The following is a 26,516-nucleotide window of genomic DNA, read 5'->3' as shown; positions in this document are numbered from 1 at the left end:
GAGTGTCCCGGACTGATAGTGACTGACAAATAGTGACCCCTTAATGGAGGAAACTTTAGCTTTTGTAGGCAATTATACCACTTGACAATGTTACAGGTGTTGGGGGGGGGGAACCCCTGGTGATCCCACAGTCTCACATAGACAATGGCCAGTCTACACAAACCTCCAGTCAACACAGCCCTGACCCCTGTTATGTCACCCAGGTCAACACTGTGAGACAATGATTATTTAGGAAAATTGTAAGGAATGCATTCCAAAGCAGTCAATGGAAGTATGGAATTAAAATAGTCGAGTCTTGATAAATAGAGTATATTATCTATTTATTATACCTTTACAGATGCAGCCATTCAAAGTGCGCGTTACAGACACGTACCGCAGGTGGCGTCGCGCAGCGTGACGCAAGATGACGGGTGGCACCGCAGTACGTGATTGGTTGACCAACAGGGGCACTCGTGGTCCGTTGGTCTGTCGTAGAAAGACTTACTGTACAGTAAACGTCTTTGCTGTGCCCGTTGTAGATATTGAATTTTACCACTGAAGGGAAATCTTAGTAGCTGAGCATAAAAAGAATAGGAGCATACTGTAACGCGTGTGAAGGCAATAAACTATATTAATTTTGGAACATAAACATACAGTATATACAGTAGCTGGTCTTGGTACTTTAAAGAAAAAAATACACACCAGTATTCCATTTCTCCCTAAACATTTTAAGCTTCGAAGTCTTTAACTAACGTGATACCGAAGTCAACAAGCATACTTTTAGAATTTGATTAAAAGGGAATATAATATGGAATCGCGTATCTAAAGAATTTAATAACGGTGTGATTATATCCGTGTACTGCGACAGGGCTGTGTAGGGCTGTTTCGCCTCTCACTTCATGCAACTGTACCAGGAAGAGGATTTCTTTCTATTCAAAACGTGTATTTTAAAAGTTTAAGAAGTAAATACCTTACAGCGTACACAGATTTCTAAACTGATCAGGATCGTTATCTTTGTCTTATGCATAATAATGTTCACCGCTCTGTCCAGCAAATTAATAATAAACTTTATTTTATATAGCGTTTTAAACGAATAAGTAATTAGATTGCTCATAAACCTAATCACTTGCTTTTTCTTTTTATTTAGGCTCAGATTTCAACTATAGATCGTATTATTAATAACCATAATAACAACCAACCAACAAAAACAACCATATAAACATAATACCAACCAAAAACATAGATAACGACCACAATACAAAATCAAATATATCAAACCAATATACTCTCGCAATTCCTACAATTATCATAATCCCGCCCCTTATTTCTCCTCTTTATCATAAACAAAATCCACTTCAATTTTCAACATAAAGCCTTACTGCTTGCTGGGTTTTTGAGGGGGGGTGTCTTTTGCTGGAAATCTCACCTGCTTCTTCTTTACGAGTACAACGCCCTCTCTGCAGGAGTGCTGGCTGTGACGAATTAAACCGGTTTCACAAGTATTGTAGGTACAGTGTTAACTGGTAGCTGGGCACCTCAATTAAGTCGCTTTAACATGCCAATGCATTGGTGTATCAGTTTATTTTTTAACAAACATTTCTTTGAAAAAATGAAACGTTTCCCTTGGTCAGAGATTAAATAAAACCTCACTCGCACCAAACAAATTTATATTTCTAAATATCACAACATGATCGAATTTAAGTCTTTTTAATAACAATGAACAGTCACATATGCGTTACAAAATAAACATTTATATTGATTTGAATTGCGTTTTGATTTAAATCGTAAACTCGTGTTTAAATATATGTGTTTAAAGGCGATATACTGTATAAAAGCGCTGATTCTTATGGAGTGTGTTCCGCCGGGGATTCAAAAATTTATTTTTTTTAATCGTGTATCTAAGGAAAATTGCAGTATAACTTTGTTAATGCACAAACAGTGGCATGTTACATTATAATTTGGGTGTCTCCCCTTGCCAGAAAGCTCTAAATTGCATTTTGAGTGCGGTTTTTGACTTTTTCTAAATTGCAACCCATAAATAAAGCTGATAAAGCTTAGACTAACTGTATTCTAAACTGTATTACAACGTAAATTGCAAAAATGCACTTGGAATCTGTCCAAGCCCTCCTACGAAAATTATTTAAACTGCGACACGGATCACTCATCTCTAAATAAACTTTATTTTATATAGCGTTTTAGGCGAATAGGTAATTAGATTGCTCATAAACCTAATCGCTTTTTCTACATAAACACAGCGTGATTGCTCTCTATGCTTTTCCTTTATATTTAGGCTCAGATTTCAACTATAGATCGCATTATTATAAACTTTCTTGGAAAAATGTCTTTTATGTAAACCATGTTTGCTATTAATTCATTTAGGGCTAAAATACGTTCATTGTCTTCCAATCGAGTCGAGTTGACATTAGAAGCTTGCCACTCCCGGACTGTTACACCAATGCATTAGCATGTTAAAGCGACTTAATTGAGGTGCCCATCTACCAGTTAACACTGTACTTCCTACAATACTTGTGAAACCGGTTTAATTCGTCACAGCCAGCACTCCTGCAGAGAGGGGGTTGTACTCGTAAAGTAGAAGCAGGTGAGATTTCCAGCGAAAGACACCCCCCCTCAAAAACCCAGCAAGCAGTAAGGCTTTATGTTGAAAATTGAAGTGGATTTTGTTTATGATAAAGAGGAGAAACTGGGATGGGAGGAGGGTTTGGTTTTGCATAAGGGGCGGGATTATGATAATTGGAGGAATTTGCTAGAGTATAATGGTTTGATATATTTGATTTTGTATTGTGGTCGTTATCTATGTTTTTGGTTGGTATTATGTTTATATGGTTGTTTTTGTTGGTTGGTTGTTATTATGGTTATTAATAATACGATCTATAGTTGAAATCTGAGCCTAAATAAAAAGAAAAAGCAAGTGATTAGGTTTGTGAGCAATCTAATTACTTATTCGTTTAAAACGCTATATAAAATAAAGTTTATTATTAATTTGCTGGACAGAGCGGTGAACATTATTATGCATAAGACAAAGATAACGATCCTGATCAGTTTAGAAATCTGTGTATGCTGTAAGGTTTGCGATTTAAATCAAAACACGAATCAAAATCAAGACATTTAATATACATATACATACGGTATACAGTACAGTTTGCATACGGTAATATGCTTATGTTCCTAAATCAATCTCTTTTATGAGCATGTGTAAGGCATGGTGAATCGATTCTCAAAAATTACTGTACTTTGCATGATTGGAAAAAAATGCGTGATTGCGAAATGCTGTGGTGTTACTTTTACAAAGACGGTCAATGAAAAAAAGAATGTGGACCAGGGCAATACTTTGAGTTTACAGCTTGTCCAAGGTCATTTATTATTAATACTATTAGTAATATCTTCGTTAAAGACTTTGATGGCTACAGCTCAAACATGAGAGGTTGAGCTTTATTAGCTCCACCTTGCGGAAATTCCGGATACTATTATTTTGCTAGCGGTATTTACCGGTAACTTGCGGTATTTACCGGTAACTTGCGGTAGACTGCGTACAGCATACCGGAAAATAATGCGGTATCGCCCGCGCATTTTGAATGGCTGCATCTGTACATTGTGACAAAAACAAATTTCAAGTCCATTATGAGCACACACAGCATATTAAAGATGGGTCTCTGCACTGTAAAGGAATCTCAGTAACTTTAGCTAATAAACCTGAAATGTCATTTCTTTTACTGCTTGTTCTTTAAGGTACTAACTCATTGAAATTATGTAGATTAAAATAAGACTATTCACAAAGAAAAAGCATTTATCACAAATGTATCATGCCAAATAAACTCTAGTAATCAAGAGGAATTAAGAAAAGGAAACAAAACCATCTTTTGAGGATGCCAGATAGAAATGTAAACACACACTCAAACGTGGGGCCAATCTTACCAGAAATCAATTAACACACCAATGATCTTGGACTGATGTCTGAAAACCAGAGCAAACAGTACAATATTAAGGTACTAAAGCTATTAGTAGAACAGATCTAGCTTCTCAACATAATACTAATGTCTGAACTTCATTGAATAGTGACACTTCAATCTTTCACATTCAATATTTTTCACAAAATCAACAGCTGAGAACAGACTGCCATATAACTTTATCCAGTGGTTTTCAGAGCAGAGGCATCCGTGTGGGCAAGAGTTCTTTCCCTGAGGTCCACTGCACGTCAGCTAGCCACGTTCTGGCTGGGTCGTGTGTACTCCTGGGAACGTCGCCTGTAATGAATATTGGGGACTTTGTACAAATTAATAACGTGAGCATATTAATATGATTTGTGTTGAAGCCAAACATAGACAATCACTGTTAAAACTTGAATTCAACCTCCAGTGTCTGCTTTTGAAATGCTGATCATCACCCGTCTTCTGGCTTCTAGATGCACGTGTTAATGGATATTTCTTGTCTTCTTTTTTTTTCCCCCCATATGCTCTTCTCTGTATCATTAAGTACTTCTGGGTCATTTCATGTACCTCGTGGCATCTTGGCTGGTGGTGAATGGCAGGCAGCTGCTCTAAAAATAACATGCCTATTAATATGATGTTGAAGACAAAACCAAAACAATACAACTTTGTTTTGCACTTTACAATTTATCACAAGCTTGTCATATTTACAGTCATCAACTGATTTAGGCTGCTGTTCCTGTGAAAAATGTCCTTTGTTTAAGAAAGATTCAATTTAAAATCTTTAGGTTTTAAATATAAACCACTGGCAATATGGTAATCACTTTTACAACTTTTAAGAAGTTGCAAGATAGCTCTACAACTATGTTGTCCTTAACCTATTCAGAAACTACCACTAATATTGTAAGAAATTGTTCTCTAGACTCTAGATCTTGTGGGCTCTGTTCTCGATGAATTGGAAAGGTGTCGTTCATGAAGTCCAGTACTCTGTCGATCTCTCTCTTACCAAGAGACTACCCATCTAACGCTGCAGGAAACTCCAGTGCCTGGTTTGGGAATGCCGTGCTATTCAGATTCTATCAATAAATTTCAAGAATGGTTCACCTTTTTGTTTACACTGTGGCATTTCTTTGCAGTAACAATTGAGTGGGATAGTTATCTGCCTTCTATACTCTTCTGAAAATCATGTATCTTTTTAGCAGTCCCATATCCCTTCCTTATATCCTTGCTGATGAGAATGAGAAATGGTATTTTCAAGACATTAACACGAATATAATTTTTACATTAATTCCAAGGTACAAGAAAATGAATATCTTCAAAATATGCACTTTAATATACTTACTTAGTTTCTTTTTTGGAAATGGTCAGTGAACCAACCACTCCAGAGCTTGTCCTTCAACCTTGAAATTATTTCCTGGAAATGCTGTAATCACAGAGGAGCTCTTCTCCCCTCAACAATGTCCCTTTTTGTCACAGACAGAATTATGACAGGCTGTTCGTTGATTATAAATGACTTTCTTACAGCCCTTACATTGTCTTTTCTCTTTGATGGATTTATCCATCTTCTGATTTGCCTCCTTATCCGGGAGGCAGGCTCAGTGTTTTTCACGAGCATCAATGCACAGTTCTTGTGCAGGTTCATCTGAAAAGAAAAGACATCTCATGTCTCCCTCTGTCATCTGTGAGCTTCAGCAGTTGTCTTTGTGATGACCTTGCCGTTGTAATCACACACCACCTCTCCCTTCTGGAAACACCTGGAAGTCACAAACTTCTTCCCCTTCACAGGATCGTCAGTGATGCTCAGGCCTTCCCAGATTTGATACTTTATCAACTTTTTAATTTGCATGCCATTTGGTGGCAGTCCTGTGTTGGGCTTCCACTTCTCAAGCACTTCAGACACTGTTGATACATTGGCTGACCAGTCCATCTTCTCCGTCTCCTTTCACAGCTGCTGACCTGGGCAGTACAGCGCAGTTTAGTGAAGTAAAGATGAAACGGCTGATAAAACACAAATAAAATGCAATTAAGGTACATTCCAGATTTTCTTAAATACCGTACATGATTGGAGCTATGCAGGTGGAGGTCTTTTGTTCGGTATTAACATGGATTTTAATTGGCTTCTATGAAAATTGGCCATGGTGTGAGTGAGTCCTGTGATGGACTGGTGTCACATTATGGGTGATACAGTACTTTGCATCCACTGCTTGCCAGGATGGTTCCAGTTCTACCACAACCCTGAATTGAGTGGATGGGTATATCAATGTAGCCATCAACTTGCATGTTCCTCTTCTTCACTCAAGCCAGCTGTTGTTTGAGGTTTTGTGCTCTTTAATAGGAATTATGACCATTTTTGTGCCCACTTGTTGAAACAACACTTTCTTTGCACCCATTCCTCAACCTGTAATAGCGAGAAAATAAAAATGAATACACCAAACTGTAAAAATCCCATATATGGAATTTCTTACTTTTGTTGTATGAAAGTATTCTTACTGTCATGTTCTTTACCACCCCTGGGTGCTACAGGTGCTTCAGCTGGAGAAAGGCCTGCAGGTAATACAGTACAAGAAGCTGCTCAGGCAAGGTGATGTCTTGCCCAGTCTGTGCAACACATCTCTCTTTGCAACACTTTGCAACACCTTCCAGCAATCCTTCGTACTTGGTTCTGGACTCTGCAACTGTCTATATCTGTGGGAGAAATTAATACTCATCAACTTTTTTTGTATTCAGATTAAAAGTACAACTGAAAGAAGTTTTAAAATGAAAATGACCTATTTTTAGTAATCTCTTGGCAACATTCTTACTGTTCTTCTTCTGAATATCCTTTAGGATACTTTGGAAGTTGATGATGAGGTTAGCCAGGCTGGGATCCTCTACTTTCACACTGATATCATTTAGGATGTAGCCTGGAAAATGGTTTATGTTCTTAATATAATTAGCAATGATTTGGTGAGACAGTCCAGTGGTCTTCATTTGGTTACAATAATTGTTGTTTTGGATAGGCCCTTTACAAAGTTTAAGGAAGATGCAGATGGATCCATAAAAACAGGAATCTGGAAACATTTTCTACCTGACAAATGTAGAGTCACTATGTTTATGGCTGAGATTTCACATGGGTGAATTTTAAGCTAAGGAGTAAAAACATGTGCTATGGAAATATCACTGCTCAATTTTAAATGCCTTTAAAAATAAATACCTCCTGAGAGCAATCTGCCACTCCAAGATCCTTGGTAAGGTCCTGTTTAAACCCAGCCAGGTGAGGAGCATCCAGGGAGTGCGTTCTGTCCAGTCCAGCCTGGGTCACCGTCTTCCTGAGAGCCTGCTGATGGCTTTTAAGAACTGGGGGGACAGTAGGAATACAAAATACACATTTAAACATTTTTACTTCTAAGACAAACTAGAATACAAGTATAAAACAAAAGATACATTTGGAAAAAATAGAAAGTTCTCCAGAACTCACATCTTCCCCTTCCTCTTCCACTTCAGTCTCTGGCATCTCTTCCTCCTGGACAGCAGCCTCTTGCTCAGGGCATCTGGACCACTGGTATATCATTTTAACATACCCTTACATAAAGGTAAAGGTTAGAAATGAAACAGAAGAAGCCTTATAAATTATAAATATCTTACCTTGCTGATGTGTCTTCAGGATTCCACATAAAACAGTCCATGGACTCCGCCAATCTCACATTCTCACCACACATGAGCCCTATGCTCTTGCAATCCCCGACCTGCCCATTCCTCAGGTGATTCAACAAGTCCTTCCTGGCCTGGAGAAGGAACTTGCTGATCTCCTCTGCTGAGGCTCATTTCATACACACCCTCTTTAGGTGAAGACGAAACTGGTCAAATGTCTTCAGGCAGGTCTTGCACACCAGAGGAATCCTCATGGGTCTCTTTTGAAAATAAATAACTTTTGTGTAAAGGAACAAGTCAAGACTGTTTCAGTTTCTTAACCGAGCCTTAATTTTCTCTCCAATAGCTTCACCATATTGTTTATTGTATTTTTATCAGAATTATACCTTGCTCTAAATTAATGACTTTATAAAACAACTTAACTCTTACTTGGTCTTGTTCGCAGTCTTTCCAGTAGAAGTCGTAGAATTTAAAAACTGCTGTGATAATTTGATCTGGCCGAGTGTCCTTCCCTAACCCAGTATTGATAGTTTGTGTACTGTAGGGTCTAAAGGTGGTGTTCTGCAATTTCCTCCCATAATGTTTCTTTGATCAGTTGGAAGCAAGTGTGAAAGCTTCCTCCCAGTGGGGAAGCTCAAGATCCTCTAGTTGTATGACAGATTTTGCTCTTCGAGGATCTGCAGTGTGGTGTGAAGCCAATTTTTGGTTCCTCGGACTTCCGTCGTAGGCTGGCGGGTGCTCGGTTCTCCCGTCCAATAAAACTGCTGTGTTTTGTAAATGGTGGACTGTTTGGATCATTTTGTAGATGATCCTGGTTCCTTGTTGAAAGGTATCCTGTCTGTTTGACATGTTTGTTGTGTAGGCAGTGTGGAGGGTGACCGTACGGTTGCGTGCATTCTCAACTCTGGATTGATCCATACTTACCATTTAAATGCCTAAAGCTTCGTTGACACCATTAGGTTTCCACTGTTAGGCAGCTTTACCTCTGTAGAATCTGTGGCTCCATAGGAAGACAATCTTGCCTTTCTGTGTGTCGCTATGTTTCTGCCTGGGTCTTCTTCAGGCATTGTTCTGGAACACTGTGTCCATGCTGGCCTGTTTTTATCCTGTTTTGTAAGGGGCAGTGTGTTGTAGTTCCTCCTAGGGGGCTAGTTTGTATCCTATGGTCTGTGTTCCTTCTGTACGTTTCTGTATGAGTAGGTGCAGTTTCAGTTGGTGAATGGGTTTCTGTTTTCCTTGGGTGGGATTATGCATGGACCATTAACATCTCAATAGGCAATCAGGGTCTTTTGTTTTCCTCCCTAGTAGGACTGTGCAAGCTGTGCGAGTTTCCATAGCTGATTGGTTTCAGTTATTCTTCTGTTTGTTGCGTGTTAGTATGGTGAAGAGTTCCAGTCCCTGTAGGATCTGGCTAGTTAGGAGAGGGGAACAAAGCTCCTTCTCCCAGATTTTATCCGAGAGGGGACCATCTGGGACAAGGAGAGCACTCTCCTTCCAACGACTAAAACCCTCCTGGTTTTTCTGATGTTCAGGTCTTGTGTAAAGATAGTATTAAGTCTTTTGATCCACTCCCTTTCCTTTTTCTTTCTTTCTATCTCTGTCCAGTTGGGGTTGCTTTCCAGTCCCGTGGTTCCTGATGTACCTGTGTTGTGTCAGCTGGGTTCGGATGGAGTTACCCGTTCCCCCCCACATAGGTCACCCCGCACTTTTTGCACTGGATGCTGTAGATGGCGTTATTGATGTTTTCTGAGAGTGCCCTTTGCAACTGGAAGATTTCTTTAGTTTCTTTGTTTTGGATCATTGTTTTCTGTTATGAAATGTTTGGCTCTTGGTGTATATGATCTGTTGTGTACAGGTTTTAGCTTGCTTTGGACTAATTAATGCTGAAGGTTTTTGTTTTTTTCTGTGTGCAGATATGATTTTGTGCTCCCTCAGTATGTTTGTGTTTTCTAATATCATGGTTTTTGGTTGGTTTTTATGCTGAGTTGAGAATATGATGTGTTGAGGGGTATTTTTCTGTCATCTGGAGTTTTTCTATTTAGAAATGTTCGTGCCACATTTTTGAGGAAACTTTGTGTGTATCTTCTCTGGCATAAAGCTTGGAAGAGTGTGTATTTGGCTTCCTCAAAGTCTTGTTGTTGTGTACAGATTTTGTGGAAGTGTAGGAGTTGTGATTTTACCAGTCCTTTTAAAGGATGTTTTGGGTGGAAGCTATCCTTGTGCAGTAAGCCGTGTGAATGTGTCTTTGAAAAATACCTTGATGTCCAGTTTGTCTGTGTTGTTGAAGGAAGAAACCTTGTATGTGGTGGTGTCTAGGAAGTCTATCAGGCTACCATGCTTGGTGTATTTGAGTTTAATGGACCTGTGGTGTGTGTTGAGGCTGTTAATGATTTCGTGTAAGGCTTGATATGTGCTGCCTATATGTTTATTTTTTATTTCTTTGCCCTGGGATGGACTGGTGTCCTTTCCAGGGTGTAGCCTGCCATGTGTCTATTTCTTGCCACGTTTTAAAGTAGAGTTACAATGTTGCTATTTTTTCAGTTTTAAATTGACATTTACAAATGTATATTGAAGCAGCTACCCACCTGAACTAAACTATCTCAGCATGTGTAGTCTGCAAAGGAACAAGTAATAGGTTTATTCCATACTGAAAAGAGAAGAGAGAAAACTCAATGTTTCGGCTGTGAAGCCTTCTTCAGGTGTGAGAAAGACAGGGCAGATTACAAAGATTAAATAGCACAGAAGAACAAAAGCTGGGAGAGGGGAGGAGGCAGGAGCAGCAGAGAGGCCACTCAGGAAGTGCAAAATGGAGAGAGGTGAAGAAAGGTGTGAAGTCAAAACCTGCAAGAGAATAGAGAAGATTATTTTAAAATAAATCAGTCATTGAGAGATCCTGGCTATTTGAGGTGAAAAGAAAAACTATGGGCTTGGAGAAATCTTTAACCTTCCCAGCCCTAATATGTTCTCTGAAGTGTTCTCCTGGTCTCCTTTCGGTTTCCCAAATGTAGATAGCTGGGCATTTTTTGCAAGAGATACAGTAAATGAGATAGAGGATGTTGTCAGGGTTATCCGGAATTGTCCTGTGATGCCCTGAATGTCGGTAGATATGTATTTGCAAGTGATGTAGCGAGTGCTATTGCAGGGGAAGGTGCTGAGTGCGAGGGAGCTGTGAACAAGAAGCTTATGTGGTGGTCAGTGATAAGAGATGATTGGGCGGTCGGAAAAAAGAGTACCAATGGAGGGATCGTCCTGTAAAATGTAGTCATTGTTAATGATGGTCCTGGGGATAGAAATTGGGTTAGGGTGGTAGGGAAGCACCGAGGGAATGCAGTTGTGAGATTGGGAGTTCCTGATTGAGTTGATGATCCGAGGGCTGTTTTTGGCCCGGGAGTAGAATAAAGCGACACCTTTCATCAAACTTTTTGACAGGTACCACGCCCCCTTTTTCAGCCAATGGGAGGCCGCCATGGGCAGATGTCCTGCCCCCTTATCGGCCAATGGTGCAATGTTATGGGTGGATGTCCCGCCCCCTCCAGAGCCAATGGTGTGTCATAATGAGTGTTGTTGTCCCGCCTTCCACCCCGAGCAGCCCCAGGCCTCAGGGTCCAAATGCCCACCACCGCATCCCCTTCGATTTATAAATAAGTGTGTGAAAGCGCGTATTAGCGATGAGGGATGGAAGGTGATAATGTCTGCTGCAGGTTTGAATGCAATCTATTATAACCCTAGGGAATCGGCGGTGTGGGAAGTCTGGTGAGGGCCGCGAGTTTTCGGGATGTGAGCACACACACACACACACTGACTGACTGACTGACTGAGTAAAGTGTCACAGAAAGAACTCGCAGGACAAATAGCATGTGAAATGTGAACCACTTTATTTCATCAGTAGGTTTTAAATTACAGAAACATCCCAGTATACACTTTTAAACTTTTCACACACATTACAGACTACTGCTTGCAATCGCCAATTAAATGTTGGTGCAGAAAATTAGTTGTAGCTATCGCCCCAACATTGTTCAGAAACTCAGCAGCATCTGAAAAAGCATTCATAACGCACTTTCTCTCGCCATTTCTATAGCCGTGAACACCGAACTGGGCGACCCTAACAGAGCAAATAAATTAGCCTGAGTGATCAGAGGGACGGTGTTACCACAGGTTCTATGTAAAATACGTTGTATTTTGGAATACACTCCGCTGAATCCGCCAGGCTTCAGTTTCTGATCTGAAAACATCAGAATCGCAGTAATTTCACTCATGTTCTTTACATGCACATCTATCTCTTTAACAAATTCAAGGACATTAGTATTCAGTTAATTGATTTTCATTTCAAGTTTTGCAGAAAGAAGAGTGTAAAGCACTTTATGTAAGAATTCTTACGTATACATTCGAAATTTTTCATTCTTCTCACGATGGCACACCTGTGTCTGTAAAACAGAGTGAAAGCTCTATTCACATTGCGAGTATTTCACAGCCCTGGTTTTACATAGATCTTTTTTCTTTTCTGTAAAAATATGTATAAATAAGTATAAAATAAGTTTTGCAACGCACCAAAAGTCACGTGTAGTATTTTTCCATCTACCTTTACAAGTAAGGAGCGTACATACTCATATGGCGAGCGGTCGTCAATTATTTTTCTCAGCAAGTGCTTTATACTCCGCTCAGTATCATCTGTAAAAGTATAGGCACCCAGGCCACTGGCGATGTACAGAACAGCCGATAAAATTCGGGCTAAACTGAGACGCTTATAAATTTCTAATGCGGCAAACAACACATCTTTGTACTGTAACATGACCAGGGGAAGGGTCATTCATAACAGATATTTTCGGAATTACCTACTTAAAATACTAGATATGGACCTTAGCAAAATGGCTGCCAAAAAGAATCAGCTGACCGGTACATGGAAAGGGTCTACCCTGAGAAACAATGAGACACAGCTGAGCCGCATCAGGAACCAAAATAAAAGTGCCCCGGAGGCAGTGAACAGGGCGGAAGCCGATAAGGTGAATGCGGTTTGGAGGAAAAGAGAGGAAAGAGGTGTATGTTAAAGATCGGGCTAAAGAATAACGGACTACTGAAAGGAGAAAAGGTTTATGGTTTTTGGATTACGGACACTGGATAAGGATACATCACGGATTGGCTTTATTACGGACTTTTGGAACTCGGATCGGATCAGGATTAAGGGAACGGATTACGGACTGTATTTGGAAGATAGTTGGAGGAAGAAAAGCCACGAAACTCAGGAAAGAAAAGTGTGGTGTGAGTACTACTTTCATTTACATAAACTTTCCCCCAGAGACACCACAGTACCCATCCGCGCACCCGACAACTAGGCATGTGTGACCCCGTTGACCTGGGTGATTAATCAAACGGGCCGCGCATTCATCAACCACAACCCCCTTTAAACAATGGTTGAAGGTGCAACATACCACTGACTTTACAATCTGATCCATAGCATCGGGCTCATTAGAGCCATCATTAGCTAAACTAGGTTGAACATCATCATTAATCACATTTTGGTGAACACACATGAACAGACACGAAACATTCAAGCTTGATGGTAGTTTGAAGATTGATGCATCGACCTCTTTGTTATTCTATTAAAGGAAAAAAGAAAAGGAAGGCTTAACAAAATAAATAGGCATGCTTTTTACCTAAAATATTTACAATTGTAATGCCTCTTTTGTGTTAGAGTTTTTCGTTTGCTTCGAACTTGCTGTGGTTTAATATTTACCATTTGTAGCAACTCTTCATCAGTCGTTGACGGACCCCCAACACCTGAATCACCGTCAGAGTTCACATGACAGCCACTGTCACACACCACTGAGTGCTGGGTCAGCTTTTGCTAAAAAGAAGACAAAGTGTTGAAAACAAAATACGCTAAACGCAGATTGAAAATACAATTCCACTATCAGAAAAAATATTTTAGCAACCTACTTCTTCAGTTTGCATAGCAGAGGAATCAGATGATTCACTACTCAAAGAAGCCATCTTCGCAGCAGTCAATATCGGGGCCTGACAGCTCAGGTGTCACACTTCAAAACCGGCAAGTCGGCTAATTTAAGCATAAACTCCAAATTTGTAACCATGCCTACATAGCTCAAGACATTTTTCAAATGGTTGTGATGTTTTAGAACGCCCCACCATATCCCCCTGCCCCAAAATCACACGTGTTTTATCGAGAGTGAAAAGTAATCACGTTGAATTAAAATATGTAAGCTTATTTCAATGACAAATTCTCAACAACTTTTCAAAAGTTTGAAATGATTTTCCACGTACCGTGAACGTAAAGTCTTTAAACCTTAAAAATATTAACATGCAACCCAAGCCTCAAATGATGTGTGTTTCTCTAGAAAACAAATTACATTGAATCAAAAAATGTAAAACTTATTTTATCTTTTGAGAAGAGCGTTGTAGGGCAGTTCTTTATATTTTAGTGGATATGTCATAAAAGTGTTAAAATAATTGAATAAGACACATTTAGCAGCGATAAATTATAAGCACGAGCAAAAATTGATATTTATAACGCTTATAGATTTTAACAATATAACAGACTTTACTAAAATGTTTACTTTTAAATTAAATATTACATCACAACATGTCCACACCCAGGCACCTGCCGTTAAAGGTTATGGGATGTAGAGACACAGTATATAAGGTTCATGATGAGAATAAAAAACGCTCATGCTAATACACAAGCACGTGTCTCACCAAAGCTGACAAATAAAAAGCCAAAAAGCCGCACTGCACGTGTGAACAGGAGAATGAGCGAGTGAGCGAAGATAGGGCGCCTCCTGCAATTAAAGGCTTATACCACCGGGTATTCCCAGGCGGTCTCCCATCCAAGAACTAACCAGGCCCATCCCTGTTTAGCTTCCGAGATCAGACGAGATCAGGCGTGCTCAAGGGGGTGTGGCCGTAAGCGAGAGCAAGGCTCGCTGGCACCCTTCTTATAGAGAGGACAGCTCCGTCACCTCTTTTACGACGCTGCTTTTTTTCCCTTGCGTTTTTCTCTTCTTCCCACGTTCTCTCTCTTCACTGCCTTCGTCCCCGCTCTATTTCACTTCAGCCTTTCACTCTTGCTTCCTTCCAATGAGGACGGAGCTGCGGGAGAAAGGGCGCTATAGAGGATCGCTGTGGAGAGCTGCTGCTGTGCTTTGACATCTGAGCTCTGTGGAAAACGATCTCAATACAATTCTGAAAAACGCGACTCCTCGAACGCCAGCCGAACAAGTCTCCACAGCCGAAGCGCTGTGTCTCTTTTCAGCTGGCGATAAACCTTTCCTCGATCCTTTGCGGACTTGTAAAACTGTTCATGATCAGAATAAAAAACGCTCACGCTAATACACAAGCACCCGTGTCTCGCCAAAGCTGACAAATAAACAGACGGACAAGCCGCACTGCACGTGTGAACAGGGGAATGAGCGAGCGAGCGAGCGAGCGGGGATAGGGCGCCCCCTGCGCTTAAAAGCTTACAGCACCTGGTATTCCCAGGCGGTCTCCCATCCAAGTACTAACGAGGCCCATCCCTATTTAGCTTCCGAGATCAGACGAGATCAGGCATGCTCAAGGGGGTGTGGCCGTAAGCGAGAGCAAGGCTCGCTGGCACCCTTCTTATAGAGAGGACAGCTCTGTCACCTCTTTTACGACACTGCTTTTTTTCCCTTGCGTTTTTTCTCTTCTTCCCACGTTCTCTCTCTTCACTGCCTTCGTCCCCGCTCTATTTCACTTCAGCCTTTCACTCTTGCTTCCTTCCAATGAGGACGGAGCTGCGGGAGAAAGGGCGCTATAGAAGATCGCTGTGGAGAGCTGCTGCTGTGCTTTGACATCTGAGCTCTGTGGAAAACGATCTCAATACAATTCTGAAAAACGCGACTCCCCGAACGCCAGCCGAACAAGTCTCCACAGCCGAAGCGCTGTGTCTCTTGTCAGCTGGCGATAAAACTTTTCTCGATCCGTTGCGGACTTGTAAAACTGTTCATGATCAGAATAAAAAAAGCTCACGCTAATACACAAGCACCCGTGTCTCGCCAAAGCTGACAAATAAACAGACGGAAAAGCCGCACTGCACGTGTGAACAGGGGAATGAGCGAGCGAGCGAGCGGGGATAGGGCGCCACCTGCGCTTAAAAGCTTACAGCACCTGGTATTCCCAGGCAGTCTCCCATCCAAGTACTAACCAGGCCCATCCCTGTTTAGCTTCCGAGATCAGACGAGATCAGGCGTGCTCAAGGGGGTGTGGCCGTAAGCGAGAGGAAGACTCGCTGGCACCCTTCTTATAGAGAGGACAGCTCCGTCACCTCTTTTACGACGCTGCTTTTTTTCCCTTGCGTTTTTCTCTTCTTCCCACGTTCTCTCTCTTCACTGCCTTCGTCCCCGCTCTATTTCACTTCAGCCTTTCACTCTTGCTTCCTTCCAATGAGGACGGAGATGCGGGAGAAAGGGCGCTATAGAGGATCGCTGTGGATTGCTGCTGCTGTGCTTTGACATCTGAGCTCTGTGGAAAACGATCTCAATACAATTCTGAAAAACGCGACTCCCCGACCGCCAGCCGAACAAGTCTCCACAGCCGAAGCGCTGTGTCTGTTTTCAGCTGGCGATAAACCTTTCCTCGATCCTTTGCGGACTTGTAAAACTGTTCATGATCAGAATAAAAAACGCTCACGCTAATACACAAGCACCCGTGTCTCGCCAAAGCTCACAAATAAACAGACGGACAGGCCGCACTGCACGTGTGAACAGGGGAATGAGCGAGCAAGCAGGGATAGGGCGCCTCCTGCGCTTAAAAGCTTACAGCACCTGGTATTCCCAGGCAGTCTCCCATCCAAGTACTAAGCAGGCCCATCCCTGTTTAGCTTCCGAGATCAGACGAGATCAGGCGAGCTCAAGTGGGTGTGGCTGTAAGCGAGAGCAAGGCTCGCTGGCACCCTTCTGATAGAGAGGACAGCTCCATCACCTCTTTTACGACGCTGCTTTTTTTCCCTTGCGTTTTTCTCTTCTTCCCACGTTCTCTCTCTTCACTGCCTCCGTCCCCGCTCTATTTCACTTCAGCCTTTCACTCTTGCTTCCTTCCAATGAGGACGGAGCTGCGGGAGAAAGGGCGCTATAGAGGATCGCTGTGGAGAGCTGCTGCTGTGCATTGACATCTGAGCTCTGTGGAAAACGATCTCAATACAATTCTGAAAAACGCGACTCCCCGAACGCCAGCCGAACAAGTCTCCACAGCCGAAGCGCTGTGTCTCTTTTCAGCTGGCGATAAACCTTTCCTCGATCCTTTGCGGACTTGTAAAACTGTTCATGATCAGAATAAAAAACGCTCACGCTAATACACAAGCACCCGTGTCTCGCCAAAGCTGACAAATAAACAGACGGACAAGCCGCACTGCACGTGTGAACAGGGGAATGAGCGAGCGAGCGAGCGGGGATAGGGCGCCACCTGCGCTTAAAAGCTTACAGCACCTGGTATTCCCAGGCGCTCTCCCATCCAAGTACTAACCAGGCCCATCCCTGTTTAGCTTCCGAGATCAGACGAGATCAGGCGTGCTCAAGGGGGTGTGGCCGTAAGCAAGAGCAAGCCTCGCTGGCACCCTTCTTATAGAGAGGACAGCTCCGTCACCTCTTTTACGACGCTGCTTTTTTTCCCTTGCTTTTTTCTCTTCTTCCCACGTTCTCTCTCTTCACTGCCTTCGTCCCCGCTCTATTTCACTTCAGCTTTTCACTTGTAGCGGCAATGGTTGTTAATAAGACAGAATTAAGTGTTGCTGTGCTTTTTCTAATGAGGCCCCATCTCTCTGTTCATCTCTGTGGTGCAGCCACAGAGAAGCTATTCATGCAGGCTGATTTAAAGATGTTTTCTTTTGATAAGGGACAGCTCCCAAATGGGGATGCACTTAGCTAAGCCTAGCTATCATGATCAATGGTCATCCATTGGCGCCTATCTGTCTAGGGTGTGCCAGATGGACATCTGGACTGCATTCCTAAGTGTCAGGAGTAAGTGACTCACATCTCACCTTGATCAACCAATCAGGGACTGGTAGGGCCGAGTAACCCACGTGGGACTCTGATGCCCATGGAACTTTTAGCCAATGAACGAGCTGAAGTTCCTCCAGGTAAAAACAGGCAACACAGAGGGCCTGAGAGACTATTTCCTGGACTTTTCTAAAGGGAATTCAAAGGAGAATTCCAGGGCAGGACGGCCCAGGAGCAAAAGGCTCCCAAGGGCAGGACATTCTCGCAGCGCGCCTCCTGACCATCCTAAGACTCAGCCCGGACAACCACGGAACGGCCAGTGTGTCCAAGTGCCAGAACTTTCCTTTGTTCTAAGAGTCTAGAGCGGAGGTTGCCAGAGAGTAACCAGAGGATCCACCTGAGGTAAGCACCAGCAGCAAGCCTTGTGAACAGGTCGGAACTGTGGACAGGTGAATCACTATTCAGAACTAGCGCTTCATCAGGAATGAACCGGTCCTCTTCCTGACTTGCTGGGACCCACAGTCATCTTTTCTCCTGTGCACAAACTTTGCTAGTTAAAGCCAACACTAACTAGCCGGTCAGTGATCATCTGCAGCACAGCACAGCCTGGCACGGAGCCAGAGAGCCCGCAGGAGATCTGAATCCCCAGAGATTGGATGAGTATTCAACTTCAATGCATTACAGCTTGAGAATTCAATTGTTATCCCAACCAGTTGATATCAATTTAATTCCTAAGAGTTATGTACTTGTTTTCAGTATCTAATGTAGAAGTTATAACCAAGTTCACTTTATGAAACGATCTAAATGAATGATATACTGAACGTATGTCCTCTTGATATATGTAACTCTTTGTAACTGATTGTATATATACCTTTTGTATTCTGATAACCCTCTCGATAAGATCTGTTAGGTTTATATGCATATTTTATGTATTAATAAATGTATCCTCGTGTATTAGTACCCGTGTGTGTGTGCGTTGTTTGAGTTATATCGCATGGTTGGATTCTAAGGCCATCAAAAGAATCATTTTGTGATTTACGGCTACAATTAATAAATGTCCCCGTACATGCCCAAACCCTACAGAACTGGTGCCTTCAGAGAGCACACTACATTTATTGGCGTCCCTGGACGGGCTATGGTAAGACTGAAATGAGTCTACCAAGCGGAATAATTCAATATAAAACACCGCGGGTTTCATACTCGACAATACAGTGTGCTGAAAGCCGAAAGGAAAAAAGTTCCCCTTGCTCTTTAAGCAGTGCTTGATTGTTTTGTGATCTTTTGCGATCTACTGGGTTGATTGCATACTTGATCTTGTGGTTTTCTGTGGTAGAACTGTGATTTCGTACTTAAAAGTAATACTCTTTAAGTTTAACGATGGTTTCTAAAAGGTCTGAATTCAAGTCGCTATTAAGCACTCTCTCTAGCAGCGACAGGTCTGACCACGATCTCCGTCATATCTCCGTCAGCGGAGAAGCTAGGAGAATAAACCTCCATTCTCTGAGAGAGCTAGCGAAGGACATGGAGAGATTTGACCCTGCAGTGTCAGAGAATAATATCGAGAGTTATATTCAAGACCTCAGGTATACCCTGCAGTACCTGCCAAACGCTACAGAACAGGAAAAAGTGTTTCTGGTCAGGAAAACTAGCAGCAGAGCTGTACATGAGTGGATGGCTAGGCAGATGAAGAAAGTCTGTGATGACTTTGAAGAGCTGTGTCAAGCACTTATCAGAATACAGTGCGTTTATTGACCCGACTGCCGCGATAGCCGCCGCCCTTAACATTAAGCACGAGAGAGCAGAGTCCCCTCGCGAATATTACGAGAGACTGAGATGAACTTATTTTGCAGGGCGAAATGATGAGGGTTGTGAAGAGAACACACATTTCAAGGGTTTATTCATTGCGAATCTCCACCCGTCAGTCAGAAAGATGATCTTAATGCATACAGATGCACAGACCATGAAAATGACTGATATTAAGAGATTCGTGCAGAAAGCCTGGGAGTATGATGTCCAAAGTCGCTCTGAGCAAAAAGCTGTTAAAGCGACTGTGTTCGCCGTCAGAGCCAGCAGGGTTAATTCCCCCCTGCTTGAAGGAGCACAGGCTCCTGAGCTGGCTAAGCCCTGTTCCAAAGCAGGCACACAGGACCACACCCAGCGTCCTAAGTTCCATGAGAACACCGGGGAAGAGAAAGGGCTAGATAAAGCTGAACAAAAGGATTCAGTAGCCGCCCGCCTGGCCAGGCTTGAACAAGTTTTATTAGGACAGAGACAACCGCTCCCCAAGGCTGCCGGAAGCGTGAATGAGCTGATACTCTCCACTGGAGGAGGCGGAGACCCGCCCCCTCTCCCTCCCTCAGTCTATCTGATTGAATGGAAGGGTTCCTGCCTGGATGAGGTCAGCCACTCCCAAGCGAGTGCTGACTCCACCCCTGAAGTCACAGAGCAGGCAGTAAAACAGAGAGGAAAAGCAGGAAGCTTTTACCTCAAGGCTGCCATGGGAGATGTCTTACACAGTGAGACATTGATTGACACTGAGGTTGAAAGGTGTTTGATGTCATACAGCAAGCTCAAACGGGTAGAAAAAGAAAAGGGCATGCGACTCAGAGAGGAACCTTTGGTGGATCACCAGAAAGGCAAGGTGTGGAAACAGATCAAGGCTCCTAAGCCTTCTGTACAGAAGGAAAGGGGGGCCAAGAGGCAGACTGTGCTCACACAGTGCCCACCGAACACAGAAGCCTATGTGGAGATTCCTTCTGTTCCCTCTGGACGAGAAATAAAAATATTTTCTTGTTCCCCGGATATACAGGGAAGTCATGTCCCGGCTGAGGTCACAACAGCCTCCATGCCACAGGAGCGGTGCTCCAAGCAGCCGCCTGATCCACCAGGTAAAGCACACCCCTTTTACATCCCTAAAGAGGAGCAGATCTCCCCACCTGGCGATGAAAAGGAGCTTTCCCTGTGCACCCTGGCACCCAAGAGGGGTCATGACCACCACCCTGCAGTGGTGGAAGGGATCCAGATGGCAGGAGAGCAGGTTGGTGATGTAGCCCTCACCCTTAGCCCTGAGAGGTCCTCTATCAGTGAGGATCTGCTTGAGCAGCTGTCACAGGGCCACCACCAGGTGCCCCTGGTGCAACATTCACAGGTTAGACAGGAGGTCCAGCTGGACGCTGAGACTACTGCGCTGTGGACACACCTGATCCCAGATGCCGAATCCCTCTGCTGTGACCCAGGGAACCTGCAGTCAGGTAACATTATTTCTCACAACTACCAGGTAGTGAGTGAGACTGACCTGATTTTCCTGCCTCAACGGCAGGGTTTCCAACACACCCAGTCCCCCAGAAGGGACAAGGAATGAAAGCCAAGCCGGTTTTCCTACAGCCACCAGCTCAGTCTGTCAGTCTGAGGCTGACCAACAGTGGTTCAGCCAGACTGGAGCTGGATGGTCAAGCCACCCGCCTGCCAGTGCAGAACACGGAAAAGTGGGGTGTCAGAATCCCCGCCTGCACTGACATGGGCCTGGTGTGTGATAGCGAGTTCGAAGACTGTGAACTGGCTATCCCAGTGCTGGGGCAGCTCCCTGAACCCCTAGCGAGGGAAGGGGGGAGCGAGCAGGTGTCCTACACCGGCCCCCAGCGAACGACTGTAAACATGCCGATAGAGGGATTCCTCAATCAGGAAGTGTGCAGGGTGGACCTGAACAGTGAGAATGGGGTAACAATTCCAGATCACTCAGGTGCTCCAGATGACCACTCAGCCGGGGGTCAGGCATGCTCCACCGCTGCACCGCCCCCTGCAGAGTTCCTAGAGCACAGGCATGAACAAATCGAAAAAGCAGATGCCCTGGAAATGGAGGAGCAGCATCAGCAGCTGCGTCAGATCTCCCCAGATTTCCAGGATGTCGGTGCCCAAGATGCCACATGGCATACTGAGAAAGACACCATGTACACGCTGCGCCAGCTTAGAAAGGCAACAGTCACTCAGAAGGAGATGACTGGGATCAGCCACCCTAAAAGACTTTTGGGAGGACCGATTGCTGCCGCCACTGTTGTGCATTTGCTATTTCTGGTAGGTTTGTTTGCTACTGGCACTCTCACCCTGACTGCCCAAAGAAGGCAGGTGTCAGAGATGCCAGAGGGTAGTGACAGACTGTATCAACAGCAGCAAAAGTTGGAAAGCATAGGGAAAACCCTACAGGCAATTTCCTATGCAACTGGGTTAAACCTTATCCCCTAACCAGTGGACATGATTGCCGGTGTTATACAGTGGGTTTATGCTTGTGTGCAACAGGCCAGAATGTTGACACAAGACCTGTTAAGGGAGTTCAGTGCCACTGTAGCCAGTCTAGCCATGGCACAATTCCCAACCCACTTGATTCCATTCTTCTCAGTAGAGGAGTATGTGACATTAACCACCCCATCGCTCATAGCTCACCCAGAAGGCAATCCAAGATTGAATTTGGTTCCAAATCTTGAGATGGGTATGGCTACCAAAGCTATCCATTGGCTGTGTCTAAATGATTCACCAATGAAGGGTGTAAAGCTACTAACGAGCAGAGGGAGGTTAATGAACCCCATGAAGAGCAGGTGGGAAGTAAATGGCTGGTCAGCACACCACATTTAACTGTCACTATGACTTGTGACAGGCATGATACAGCTACCACAATGCAGCTACCTAACCAACAGTTTCCTGCAAGTTCCCGAGGAGGCCATAGTACAGCTTGGTGACTTAACACTGTACGGTCTGGAACCAGACAATATAAGACCAAACTGGAGGTCATGGATGCCTTCAGGTGCCACACTATTGAATTGGATAGAAATCCAAGAAACACTACGCCCTGAAGAGGTACAGGTAGTTAGTTTGCTTTAATGGAACAAACCTCCAACCCACCCTGGCAGGTGCCCAACACAGGTGTCGTGGTTTATCAGGGGGGCTGGGAACAGGAACTGTTGTTATTGTAACACTACTGCCGGGTCACTGTCATGACTGACAGTGTACTCTGAATGCTGTACTCTTACATCAAGATGTACTCCGGGTAGCATGAATGAGTCAAAGGTAGCATGTCAAAAGAAAGGAAGTTACTTCTTCCCAAATATCTGCCTACAGAGGTATCAGATATTGACAGTGAACTTCCTGATGTGTAATGCCTAGACTGAGATGATGTCTCCTACCGTGTTTATACATACTCCAGATTTTATTCATCCTGTTTGTTCCCAATGCTGGTTCCGGTATGAATTCTCGAGGAGTAATGTAGACATTTAAGGTTAATGTTCTAATGACAAGGGACATCACTTAACTCTGTTTTGTTTTGAAGGCAACAACGCCTCAGGACCTCGTGACCTTCAAAAAGGGGGGATATGTAGCGGCAATGCTTATTAATAAGACAGAATTAAGTGTTGCTGTGCTTTCCCAAATGAGGCCCCATCTCTCTCTTCAAATCTGTGGTGCAGCCACAGAGAAGCTATTCATGCAGGCTGATTTAAAGATGTTTTCTTTTGATAAGGGACAGCTCCCAAATGGGGATGCACTTAGCTAAGCCTGGCTATCATGATCAATGGTCATCCATTGGTGCCTATCTGTCTAGGGAGTGCCAGATGGACATCTGGACTACATTCCTAAGTGTCAGGAGTAAGTGACTCATATCTCACCTTGATCAACCAATCAGGGACTGGTAGGGCCGAGTAACCCACGTGGGATTCTGATGCCCATGGAACTTTCAGCCAATGAATAAGCTGAAGTTCCTCCAGGTAAAAACAGGCAACACAGAGCTCCAAGACTATTCTAAAGACTTTTCTAAGGAGAATTCTAAAGGAGAATTCCAGGGCAGGACGGCCCAGGAGCAGAAGGCTCCCAAGGGCAGGACATTCTCGCAGCACGCCTCCTGACCATCCTGAGCCTGGACAACCACAGAACAGCCAGTGTGTCCAAGTGCCAGAACTTTCCTCTGTTCTAAGAGTCGAGAGCGGAGGTTGACAGAGAGTAACCAAAGGATCCACCCGAGGTTAGCATCAGCAGCAAGCCTCGTGAACAGGTCGGAACTGTGGACAGCTGAATCACTATTCAGAACTAGCGCTTCATGACTTGCTGGGACCCACATTCATCTTTTCTCCTGTGCACAAACTCTGCTAGTTAAAGCCAACACTAACTAGCCAGTCAGTGAGCATCAGCAGTGCATCGTCGCAAGCCGCACAGCACAGCCTGGCACGGAGCCAGAGAGCCCGCAGGAGATCTGAATCCCCAGAGATTGGATGAGTATTCAACTTCAATGCATTACTGCTCGAGAATTCAATTGTTATCCCAACCAGTTGATATCAATTTAATTCCTAAGAGTTATGTACTTGTTTTGAGTATCTAATGTAGAAGTTATAACCAAGTTCATTTACAAAACGGTCTAAATGAATGATATACTGAACGTATGTCCTCTTGATATATGTAACTCTTCGTAACTGACTGAATATATACCTTTTGTATTCTGATAACCCTCTCGATAAGATCTGTTAGGTTTACATGCATATTCTATGTATTAATAAATGTATCCTCGTGTATTAGTACCTGTGTGTGTGCGTTGTTTGAGTTATATCGCATGGTTGGATTCTAAAGCCATCAAAAGAATCAACTTTGTAATTTATGGCTACAATTAATAATTGTCCCCGTAAATGCCCAAAACCTACAGAACTGGTGCCTCGTGAGAGCACACTACACTGTGAAGGGGAAGAAGTTTGTGACTTCCAGGTGTTTCCAGAAGGGAGAGGTGGTGTGTGATTACAATGGCAAGGTCATCACAAAGACAACTGCTGAAGCTCACAGATGACAGAGAGAGACATGAGATGTCTTTTCTTTTCAGATGAACCTGCACAAAAACTGTGCATTGATGCTCGTGAAAAACACTGAGCCTGCCTCCCGGATAAGGAGGCAAATCGGAAGATGGATAAATCAATCAAAGAGAAAAGACAATGAAAGGGCTGTAAGAAAGTCATTTATAATCAACGAACAGTCGGTCATAATTCTGTCTGTGACAAAAAGGGACATTTTTGAGGGGAGAAGAGCTCCTCTGTGATTACAGCATTTCCAGGAAATAATTTCAAGGTGAAGGACAAGCTCTGGAGTGGTTGGTTCACTGACCATTTCCAAAAAAGAAACTAAGTAAGTATATTAAAGTGCATATTTTGAAGATATTCATTTTCTTGTACCTTGGAATTAATGTAAAAATTATATTCGTGTTAATGTCTTGAAAATAGCATTTCTCATTCTCATCAGCAAGGATATAAGAAAAGATGGAAAGATGGCGACGATTTACAGAAAGCTCTCTCGTTGTGTGTCTGTTTTAATGTTTATTTATACGTTAATACTCTTGTTTTGTGTTGGACGCTCAATGTCTGTCATTACTTATGATAGACAAACGCTTTTAAACCTGAGGACAGACTCCTTAATGTCATCAAACAACTTTTTTCACGTACCGGACCCCACCTGCTGGATCGGACAAAGATGCGGCAAACAACAACAACAGGTGGGCAGACGCCGGGGGAGACGAGGCGGCGTACTAGCGCGACCACGAAGGCGTCCGCACAGACCACCGCTGCCGTCTATTTTGTTAGCTAATGTTCAGTCACTGGACAAAAAGATAGATGAGCTACATTGTCGGATCAATGCGGAAAGGGACCTGAGGGACTGCTGTGTTTATGCCTTCACTGAAACCTGGCTGAATGCATGCGTCCCGGACACCGCCATCCAGCCAAAGGGGTTCACCGTTTACCGCATGGACAGAAACCACCAAGCAACCGGCAAACACAAAGGAGGAGGCGTCTGCTTCCTGGTCAACAGCAAGTGGTGCACCGACGTGAAGGTAATCTCTAAATCCTGCTCGCCGAATCTAGAACACCTGACCATAAAATGTCGACCCTTTTATTTGCCGAGGGAGTTTTCCGCCACTATCATCACAACCGTTTACATTCAACCTCAAGCCTGCGTGGAAGCAGCACATAGCGAACTCCACGACATTATCAACAAGCACGAAAACTCCCACCCAAAAGCCGTCTCAATTGTAGTTGGCGACTTCAACCACTGCACTCTGAGGAAAGTACTGCAAAAATACATTCAGCATGTCACAGTACCGACAAGAGGAGACAATATTTTGGATCACTGCTACACAACAATAAAAGGAGCATACAAAGCGCTTCCCAAACCGAGTTTCGGTAAGTCGGACCACATCGCTCTCCTGTTGCTTCCTGAGTACAAACAGAAGCTGAAGACCTCCCCCATTGCGAACAGGTCAGTGCGTTGTTGGTCTGAGGAGGCGGAAAGCAAGTTAATAGACTGCTTTGATAGTACAGACTGGGACGCATTCAGAGCTCCCGACACAGATTTAAATGAGTATACGGACGCGGTCACCAGCTATATTAAATACTGCACCGACATTTGTGTACCAGAAATGAAAATTAGGTCATTTCCCAATCAGAAACCGTGGTTCAACAACGACATTCGCAATAAAATAAAAGATAGATCCATCGCGTTCAAATCGGGGGACAAAGAGCTGTACAAGAAATCACGGTATGCATTAGAGGAAGCCATAAAACGCGCCAAACGGAGCTACAGAGTGCGGCTTGAAACGCAGTGCGCTGACACCCGGAGGCTGTGGCAGGGATTACAGTCAATCTCAGGCTACAAGGGCTGCAGCCAGGAGATTGACACGAACAACGCATCCCTGCCTGACGAGCTGAACCATTTCTATGCCCGCTTTGATGCTCTGAACACGGGCAATGCTGAGAAGACCCCAAGTGTGCAGGGCGAGTTTGTTCTGAAACTCTCAGAGCAGGACGTGCAGAAGACTCTGAGCAGGGTGAAAATCCGTAAGGCTGCAGGGCCTGATGGGATACCACCTCGAGTCCTAAGGACATGTGCAGCCCAGCTGACCACAGTGCTTACGGACATCTTTAACTCCTCCCTGTCACAGTCCATGGTCCCCACCTGCTTCAAAAAAACCACTATTGTTCCAACC

General features: G+C 43.7%; 5 pseudogenes; all 5 read right to left on the bottom strand.

The window, feature by feature from the left end:
- Positions 1-14,355: 14,355 nt before the first annotated feature.
- On the bottom strand, positions 14,356-14,474 carry LOC148825253 (5S ribosomal RNA; annotated as a pseudogene).
- A 545-nt stretch (positions 14,475-15,019) lies between these two features.
- LOC148825252 (5S ribosomal RNA) lies at positions 15,020-15,138 on the bottom strand (annotated as a pseudogene).
- Positions 15,139-15,680: 542 nt separating this feature from the next.
- LOC148825251 (5S ribosomal RNA) lies at positions 15,681-15,799 on the bottom strand (annotated as a pseudogene).
- Positions 15,800-16,336: 537 nt separating this feature from the next.
- LOC148825250 (5S ribosomal RNA) lies at positions 16,337-16,455 on the bottom strand (annotated as a pseudogene).
- Positions 16,456-16,996: 541 nt separating this feature from the next.
- LOC148825249 (5S ribosomal RNA) lies at positions 16,997-17,115 on the bottom strand (annotated as a pseudogene).
- Positions 17,116-26,516: the final 9,401 nt, after the last annotated feature.

The sequence above is a fragment of the Atractosteus spatula genome, chromosome 10 (genome assembly GCF_055471065.1).
Source record: "Atractosteus spatula isolate fAtrSpa1 chromosome 10, fAtrSpa1.hap1, whole genome shotgun sequence".
NCBI lineage: Eukaryota > Metazoa > Chordata > Actinopteri > Semionotiformes > Lepisosteidae > Atractosteus > Atractosteus spatula.
This window is presented reverse-complemented; position numbering and strand designations above follow the sequence as displayed.